Source organism: Triticum dicoccoides, chromosome 5A (genome assembly GCF_002162155.2).
Source record: "Triticum dicoccoides isolate Atlit2015 ecotype Zavitan chromosome 5A, WEW_v2.0, whole genome shotgun sequence".
NCBI lineage: Eukaryota > Viridiplantae > Streptophyta > Magnoliopsida > Poales > Poaceae > Triticum > Triticum dicoccoides.
Window position 1 is genome coordinate 534,507,787 of NC_041388.1, and position 9,680 is coordinate 534,517,466.

Below are 9,680 nucleotides of genomic sequence, written 5' to 3' on the forward strand. Positions count from 1 at the left end.
ACATGCCCCTAGCATGCTGAACATGGGACTTTCCCCCTCTTTTCCTTTGTCCGGAATCCACCTAACGTCGGGAATTCACCCTCGGATGTTTCCCCCCTTCGTCTGCAACGTGTAGTACCGCGTTAGAGCACGCTTAGCGCTACGTATCGTCATGTCATGCTTAGTGTTACCTCTGTTTGCTATGTATTTACTGTTTCTTCCCCCTCTTCTCTCCGGTAGACCCCGAGGCCGCTGATGCCCCGGTGATCGACTACGTCGTCGACAACGACCCCTCCTTGCCAGAGCAACCAGGCAAGCCCCCCCTTTGATCATCCCGATATCGCCCATTCCATTCTCTCATGCTTGCATTAGATTTTACTACTGTTATTGTTTGCTCCTATTCTGATGCATAGCCTGCTTTTGTATCTACTATTGTACCTTACCTGCTTATCTTAAACTGCTTAGTATAGGTTGGTTAGTGATCCATCAGTGACCCCCACCTTGTCCTTGTTGCCCCTGCTTCATCATTGAAGACCCGATCAACGGGATCGAAGACCAGGCCCCGACACCGCACATCACTTTCCCCTTAGTTGCTCGACTCTGCTGGGTTACTATCAAGTGCCGAGGGTGAGACCTCTACAGCACTTCTGATGTTAACCCTGTAGTGTAGCTATTCGGTCGTGGTCATCGAGGGTGATTCCGCCTTAACCACTTCCGATATGACTCTGTCGTGCAACCCCTCAAGTGTGAACCTCGGGGGTGATTCCTCTTACGTTCACCTTGTTGATTACATCGAGTGGAATTCACCGGGGGTGATTCCTCGGGTTTTCCCCTTGATGTTTGGACACACAGTTACTATGGTTACTATGTTACACTGAACCATGTTACTAAAGACGGGTCGACCCTGAGGGGTGCCCGCGCGAGCATAATTGCGAGTGATGTGGAGACGGGTTGACCTGGAGGGTGCCCGCGAGATAATTATGAGGCGTGGCCGGGCATTCTTAGTCCTTGCCGCAAGTCCTCGAGACGGGGCAACGGGGTCACATCTTTCGTGAGTCTCTGCTTATTACCGCGCGTTCCTAATCCACTACGATTTGGATATTTGATCCGAGGGGCCTCTGGCCTGATAGCACTAACCATCACGTGGGCATAGTATGGGCGTTCTGCGTCGTGTACATCAGCCGAAGCTTAATAGACGTCAGCGACGGAGCGGCGCGCGCCGGGTTGGACTGGTAAGCTCCTGCCTTTTTAGGGAGGTAGCTAGGTCTGCTCACCGGCCGCCCACGCAACGTGCAGGAGTTCCCGGGGCGATGGCCCATGACCCCTGGGGGCATAGGTTTAGTCCGGTGTGCTTGACCTCTCTATTAAGCCTAGGTCGGGTTGCGGCGTATTGTTTGGCCGAGGCCGGGCATGACCCAGGAAAGTGTGTCCGGCCAGAGTCAATCGAGCGTGGTGGGTAAGTTGGTGCACCCCTGCAGGGAAGAACTAATCTATGCATAGCCTGTCCTACGGTAACGGACACTTGGAGTTGTATCCCGATCGATACAACTAGAACTGGATACTTGTGATGAGAACTGGATGGTGATGAGGATTTGATTGTGATGATAACTGGATAGTATGGCTCTGGGATTGCTTTCTCGCAGGGAGTCAAGAAAGGATCTCTGGCCGAGGTTGGTAACACTACTACCACTTTACTTTATGCTACTCTACTCCCTCTTGTTTGCTGCAAGATGGTGGTTTCCAGAAGATGCTAGTCTTCGATAGGACTAGGCCTTCTCTCTATTCTGGCATTTCTGCAGCCCAGTCCACATATACAACCCCTCTTTGATAATGTTGCATATGTAGTGTAGATCCTTGCTTGCGAGTACTTTGGATGAGTACTCACGGTTGCTTTGCTCCCCCTTTTCCCCCTTTCTTCTTCTTTCCGGTTGATGCAACCAGAGATGTCGGAGCCCAGGATCCAGACGCCACCTTTGACGACGACTACCACAACCCCGAGGGTGCCTACTACTACGTGGAGGACGCCAACGACCAGGAGTAGTTAGGAGGCTCCCAGGCAGGAGGCCTTGCCTTTTCGATCGTAGATGCTTTTGTGCTAGCCTTCTTAAGGCAAACTTGTCTAACTTATGTCTGTACTCAGATATTGTTGCTTCCGCTGACTCTTGTGTATTCGAGCTTATGTATTCGAGCCCTCGAGGCCCATGACTTGTAATATAAAGCTTGTATTATTTTAATTTGTGTCTAGAGTTGTGTTGTGATATCTTCCCGTGAGTCCTTGATCTTGGTCGTACACATTTGCGTGCATGATTAGTGTACGATTGAATCGAGGGCGTCACAGTGGGTGAGATGATGCACAAGGAGGTTGCCGCCGGTCAGAGGAGGAGGGCGAGAAGGCTGGAGAGCCGAGGCAGAGGCTTACAGGGAAGAGAAGAAACGACACCTTATACATACAGGATACCCGCTCCCAGGTGCCAGGAGGACAGCCGGGGCTGACGGAGGTGTGGCTTTCTAAAAACTAAACCTTTCCTCTGTAATGCATAGCTTCTCTGTAGAACATCCAATTGTTCTTGGGTAGTATGACTGTGGATAACATCATCATTTTGGTCAAACTAAAATTTACAGAGGGAGGCCTAGGGGATAACGTTAGGTTAAGTAAGGTTGGTTTTGTATCTTCTGTATTTTGTTGAAAATGAAGTGCTTCCACCAACATGAATATTCCACGAAAATCAGACTTCATATTTGGTAAAACATGAAGGTCTAGTCTGTATAGATATCCTCAGTAGATCAAGGATATAAATTATTATCTGCATTTATCTCGTGTATTTTGATGGATGGTTGTGGCTGAACCAGCAAATGCTCATTGAGATTTAGATTACAGGATAAGAGTGTCGAGGAAGTTAACACATGAAGTAATCATATAATTCTACCATGACTTAGTGCTGCACATATGTTGAGGTAGTTACGCAGACATCTGTTCTACCAAGGTTCTTACTTATACACACTTGTACATTCTGTTGTTATAGTTGATTGAAATGCTCTAACTGATGGTTTGCCATATGGCCATGGATAGTATATAGTTTGGTTTCGACACTCCCAAATAATAAATGGTTCATTTGTTTGTTTTTGTGTTTCATAGAAAGGATTAAATAATTAGAACCCAAAAGTGAGTTTCAGGATTTGTAATGAAATCCTATTTGCCGCCTTATGTCGAGGCAGCCATGACGCTCTCTGTTGCAAATATACCACAACTAATTTTACAACTCACCCAGTCGTTATTCCTTATGAGCTGATTTATATAACTCAGGATATAATGTCCAAGATTTCTTACCAATGTACATTCTAGATTCTGTGAGGTTAGAAGGTACTTATAAGAATATAGCTGAACTCCAGATTATCTTCCTTTTGATCAACGCTTCTACTAGAGTTCATTAACTATGTCAGATGTCTGTTGGTGTTGGCATCACATAGTCCCTGTCATGAGCATGCCCTGTTCTCTGAAGTTTACCAAAACAACAAATATTTAGTTGAACATTGACAGCGTTTCTTGTTTTTTCTATTTAAGGAGTTCGAAAAATTACAGGGTTTTTAAGTTTTATCTATGCTTTGTTGGAAGGTATGCTCGGATCACTTATAGAGATCTGGAGAGGAAAGTTTGTTCCTTCCTTACAAGAGCCATATAAACAATAAGGAAAAGCTCTTTCCTAGCATAAGGTGAATCTTGTATAGTTTAATTTGGGTATATTTTCTTATAAATGTGTATTGTTGCATACATAAATTGTCTCAGTTAGACGAACAATTTTTTATTTAGCGGTGACATACTTGGGACACCAAGAATAGGATTGCGGCGGGGTTGGCCAAAGGACTGCACTACTTGCACTTTTTGTACAGCCCAGGATACCATATTGCAACCTAAGGCCATTGGTAATTCAGTTAAATATATATATTCTCATTTTTCAGACTTCAGTCATCAATTTAGTTAAATCTGTTAGCTTACTGATTGCTGCATAACTACCATTTCTCAAATTTACAATGCGGTTTCTGTGTTGATTTCAAAATGGTGAGATATAATTAGTTATTCACATTTTAGCAGGGACAAATCTTGATTCTTAAATGCAGGCTAACTGTCAATTAATCTTTTATGTATAATACCAACATGTGTCGTGATAATATAAGAATGCAACATTGTAGTGCCATATAATCTATCATTTTTTTGGAACCACAAGCATGCAGCATGTACTGCCAAAACAATATTTATCATATGTTGTCAGAGAGATCTAGCTCAATATGGGTTCAGAAGGAAATTGTCAAAGATGAAGTGGTACACGTCTACAATTATAGTAAATTCTCTTTAGGGATTTTATTACCAAGAAGCACTTGAGTGGTTTGCTCCATGGTATAACTAACGAGCATTTACTTGGCTTCCTTCGTTAGTTCCTTCGTTAGTGTTTATTTGGCAACGGGCAAAAGCCAAGGCGCCGCCGGCGATGCGCTATCGTTCAGGTGCATCATCAAGGCCCATCTTGGCGTGAGCATGAGGTTGCGCGCTGAATATCATCTCTGTCGGCTGCACCTTATCGATAGGACGGAAGATGAGATGTGTGGACCACCGTTTATTGGTTGGAGAGAAATTTTTGTGGGGAGGTGAGACGATGTATATGGGCTAGGAAAGTGCGTCGTCTGTTTCAGAAGCGGAAGAGCAAACAATTTCGGGCTAGACGGCTGGCGTTGAGTCTTGACTGTTAGGCTTACGGAACTGCTGGATGAGAGTACAGTAGAGGCAAGCATAGCCCCGCAAACAAATAGGAAAAATAAAATAATTGATGATGGAGTTTATAGGTCAGGCCCGAGGAGGTGGGCTTGAGTGGGACTGCATGAGATATGACGTGGCTCGATGTGATTAGATGCTGAGGTGTCTATGCTACATGTTGAGATAAATCAAGTAGTGGGGGTGAACTTCTTAAATATATAGGATTTGGCAACGCATGGGTATTACACCCAATGTAGTGCCATAAATCTCATCGTATCATATAACCCTCATCATCTAATATTGTATATATTCATATATTGATGCATCAAGGGGCTGCTAATTGTTGCGAAGTGACATCTGCATTGCCAACAGAGCAAATAAAGTTAGTGCGAAGAAGACACGCGTCAGGGAGGAAGTAGGGCATGCACAATGGAATGGGGATATATTTAGGATGTGATGAAAAACTGCATGCTATAGCAGAGAGACTTGGATTGGAGGCAAGTCGAGTTATGGGAGGAGATGAGATGACGAAGACAAGACGAAGACTTGTGGCGGAAAAAACACACGACATGATTTAGACAACAAGGGTGCCATTCCTCCTCACTGCGCCACATCGGCGTGCTCGATGTTGACGATGAGGGTGCCGTCTCTCCACCTCGTTGTGCCACACCATTGTGCCTCATGTAAACGATGCGTGCGTCATCCCTCCTCGCCGCGTCACACCTTTGTGCCAGTTGTAGAGACGAGAGCGCCGTCAGCAGCGAGCCTTTCTGCACCGAACAATAGGATCCAGCTGACCAGGATGCCTGATTGGCGAGCGCATGGGCTCCATGCTGATGTGGTGGCGGGAGGGGTTGCCATCAGAGAAGGAGGCCAACGATGCCATAGCGGGGAGAGGAGGATGTGGGCGACACCATTGAGAGAAGGTAGGCTATGGGGACGACATGGTACAGGCTCGACCGGGGGAGGGGGGGATGGCAGGGATAGGATGGGTCAACCGATGCCATGAAAGGGTGAAGACGATTCGCCACACCAACGATGGAAGGGAGGCGGCGGGGAAAGGCGCGGACGCGCGGATGTGAGGAGAGAGAGTTCTGCGTGAAGCCAAATATTCAAATGTTGGCAACACTGTTTGATAGCATGCTTGGGGTGACTTGTTAAGTAAGGTCTCTTGTCCATTGTTTCATGATTTATGGTTTCTAATATATACCACTTGTGGATTTATTTTCTATATGCATTCATCGACCGATACATATTGTACTTCAGCAACAAACTTGTACACCGTGTGTATATTTTAGACCCTATCCATACATCATAGTCGCCAGAGATTAAAACTCTGAGTCATTTAGTGAAATTACAAGATTTTGCGAGGCAATTCAACGATGCACTCAAAATTGCGCATCCCGGCTGAAACTCCGACATATCTAAATTACAAAATATATTTTTGTTGGTATTCCAATGAGCATGAATGGATAAATTTATATATTTTATTATCATAACATGCAAGATACATGCATTTATTTTTGTTAGCACCACATTCAAGATAATATTAATTTAGGAAATTGCAAGGACGTGTCTGACTATTTTGTTGTTGATTTTATGCCCTCATGAAATAATAAAGAATTGGTTCACCCGGTTTGCACGATGAGTATTCTCCGTTGCATATTTTTAAACCTTCCACATAAAGTACTCATACTAGGTAGATATATTGCTTGTGCTGGATGGTTATGAGTTGAGAAAGAAGTTTTTATTATATTTGCTCAAATATCGTGCGAATGATGCTAAAGACAATATTCTGACATTGATCTTATTTGTAACAGATTAATAGTTGGATCATTGATTTCTATGTATACATCGTCTAATTTTTTTATCAAATTACATTGCAAGTAAAGTGGGCATCAATTATTATCCGATTGTTACTAGCTATTTTTTCTATACATGAAAATTTTAACATGCATTACGTTTATATAACTTTTAAAAATAATAATTAATCAGCGTATTATTTCTGTAAATTAATAAAAATATAGTATTTTAAAAAAAATAGCGACGACGTGCAGGTGCAGCCCGGCACGTTCGATCGCCGCGCGGAGCAACTAGCCGCGACCAGAGCCAAGGTGAGCTATCGAGTGTGCTCTGCCAGACGGCGGCAGCCCGGGCGGCGGGCTTCGCTGTTTTCCAACAAGTTGCGAGTGGAGTACTACTACTGTTTGCCTGCCTGCCTGACACAGCTACAACCTGCCGCGGCACGCAGCACGGCAGGAGTGGACGATGCACACAGGATTGTTGCAGAAGACGGGCGTGCAGGGGATCGTCCAGCTTTCCCGTTTCCCCCGGCTGCATCCCATTAATGGCAAGTGCACGTCCCGGGATGGAGTATGAACCGGACAAACACAACATTCCAAGGGAAAGGATACTGTAGCACGTACGGACGAACAAACCATCATCAGGGGGCATTTCCTATTTGACGCTGCAGGGGCCCGTTACAGTGCAATTTGCAAACGAACGCCCGCAGCAGTCCAAACTGGGCCGGCACATTCTATTTTTTCATTCTTGTTTTTCTTGTTTTTTGAAAGGTCAAAAAAGAGCGCCGGGGATGGAGTATGAACTGGACAAACACAACGTTCCAAGGGAAAGGATATTGTAGCATGGCAGGAGTGGACGATGCACACAGGATTGTTGCAGAAGACGGGCGTGCAGGGGATCGTCCAGCTTTCCCGTTTCCCCCGGCTGCATCCCATTAATGGCAAGTGCACGTCCCGGGATGGAGTATGAACCGGACAAACACAACATTCCAAGGGAAAGGATACTGTAGCACGTACGGACGAACAAACCATCATCAGGGGGCATTTCCTATTTGACGCTGCAGGGGCCCGTTACAGTGCAATTTGCAAACGAACGCCCGCAGCAGTCCAAACTGGGCCGGCACATTCTATTTTTTCATTCTTGTTTTTCTTGTTTTTTGAAAGGTCAAAAAAGAGCGCCGGGGATGGAGTATGAACTGGACAAACACAACGTTCCAAGGGAAAGGATATTGTAGCATGTACGGACGAACAACCCACCATCAGGGGGCATTTCCTATTTGGCGCTGCAGGCGCCCGTTATAGTGCAATTTGCAAACGGGCGCATGCAGCAGTCCAAACTGGGCCGGCACATTCTATTTTTTCATTCTTGTTTTTCTTGTTTTTCGGAAGGTCAAAAAAGAGCGCTACAGTTAATCGAACTCGCAACCGTTCTGTCGTAAGGGCTCGGCTCTAGCCACCAGGCTATCCACTCATGACTGTAAAGGTAGATCATTTTTCTCTTTTTATTTTGTTCTTCAGCTCGGTTTATTCATTTTCCCCTTTTCTCATCTTTTTTGTTTTATTTATTGCGCGCTTTCTAAAATTTCTGAAGTTTTTCTTTAAATTTGTGAACTTTTTTGAAAATCGATGAACTTTTTTTATAAATTGTTGAACTTTTCTTCAAATTCGCTGAACTTTTTTGAATTTTGATGAACTTTTTCAAATTCGATGAACTTCTTCTGAAATTCAATGATTTAAAAAAATTCTATGAACTTTCTTCAAATTTGATGAACTTTTTTTCAAATTCACAATTTTTTTTTCGAATTTGATGAACTTTTTCAAATCCGATGAACTTTTTTCGAATTCACGAACTTTTTCCATTTTCGTGAACTTATCCTTTCAATTCATGGATTATACGTTCTTTGTTCAAAAAAATTAAGTGGTGTGATAGATTTTTGCAATGAAACGGCGTTGCAGCATTGTTATTAAGCGTTTGTCTCTGTTACTAATCATAGAAAGCAAGTAGCTCATGTGGTGAGTTCAAAATCTGTATATAGAAATTTTTTCACGTTTTCTTTTGCGAGCTTTTGCATTCGCCAGGCTTTGCGTTTCATGGGCCAGTCCAGTGCGGGGCACTGCAGGCGCCAGGAGCACGAACGGGCGCCTGCAGCGCCGTATAGGAGCTCCCCCATCAGGGACCCATCCACCTCGACCACGGGTGGTAGTATAAATTTGCAGTAGGCCCGTTGAAAAGGCAGGCCAAATTGGCCGAGCACACAAGCCCCGAAAATTTTGAGGCCCTCGGTTCAGGAAATATTACGTGTGATATATATATGAACAAAAGGCCCCAGCAAACCAACACTCAGGCAGCCCATCCTAGCACTTCCGATCAGCAACCAAATTTACCTCTGCCATATACAGCAGCATTGTCAGTTGATCCCCTCTCGTTAGGGTTCCTGCTCCTCTCGGCGGCGACGGCGGTCCCCCGTAGAGATCTCCACTCCCTTGCTGTCCTTCTCCATCACCGGTCTGCCGAGGCCTCTGGGTCACGATAGCGGGCGCGAGACCAGGATAGCTAGGGTTCCTACCGCCCGTGGAAAAGAAACCACGGGCAAGAGATCAGATCGATGGCTGAAGCAACGGAAAGCTCGGGCTCCTCTGAACTCGAGGCGATGATGGCAGAATTGGGACTCCAGGAGGATGATCTGCAGGATGTGATCGTGGAAGAGGATGAACTCCCGGAGGAGGCGACCCGCTGGATGGCGATAGCTAGGGTTCATATCGACAAACCCTACAACCAGTATTGTTTTTTTGGAACATGAGGGTGGCATGGGATCTAGCCCAAGAGGTGAAGATCAAACCACTCGAGGAAAACCTCTATACATTGCAGTTTTCGTGTATTGGTGACTGGGAATGTGTTATGGAGGATGGACCATGGAACTTCAAAGGGAAGGTAGTGGTGATGGCACACTATGATGGATTCACTAAGCCCTCTTCCATAGAGCTCAATAAAGTTGAGATGTGGGTGCACATACACGACTTTCCTCAAGGATACTTCTCCAAGATCAAAGCATTATCATCGACAGTTGGGGAGTTCATCTATGCCGAACCAATGGTGCGAGACTTTGAAGGGAATTTCGCATGTGTGCGTGTTAACATTGATGTCACGAAAC

The 9,680-nt window shown here is 45.1% G+C and overlaps 1 long non-coding RNA gene across 4 annotated transcripts; it reads left to right on the forward strand.

The window, feature by feature from the left end:
- The first annotated feature begins 2,322 nt into the window (after nt 1-2,322).
- Nucleotides 2,323-7,349, forward strand: LOC119302588. Of its 4 annotated transcripts, XR_005147657.1 has the most exons (5): nt 2,323-2,477; nt 2,858-2,934; nt 3,593-3,900; nt 6,784-6,840; nt 6,978-7,349. It is a non-coding gene; the product is annotated as an uncharacterized LOC119302588 (long non-coding RNA). The 4 variants fall into 4 exon arrangements; XR_005147659.1 differs by having other exon boundaries at nt 2,851-2,934; nt 6,784-7,349; XR_005147656.1 differs by having other exon boundaries at nt 6,784-7,349.
- The last annotated feature ends 2,331 nt before the right edge of the window (nt 7,350-9,680 follow it).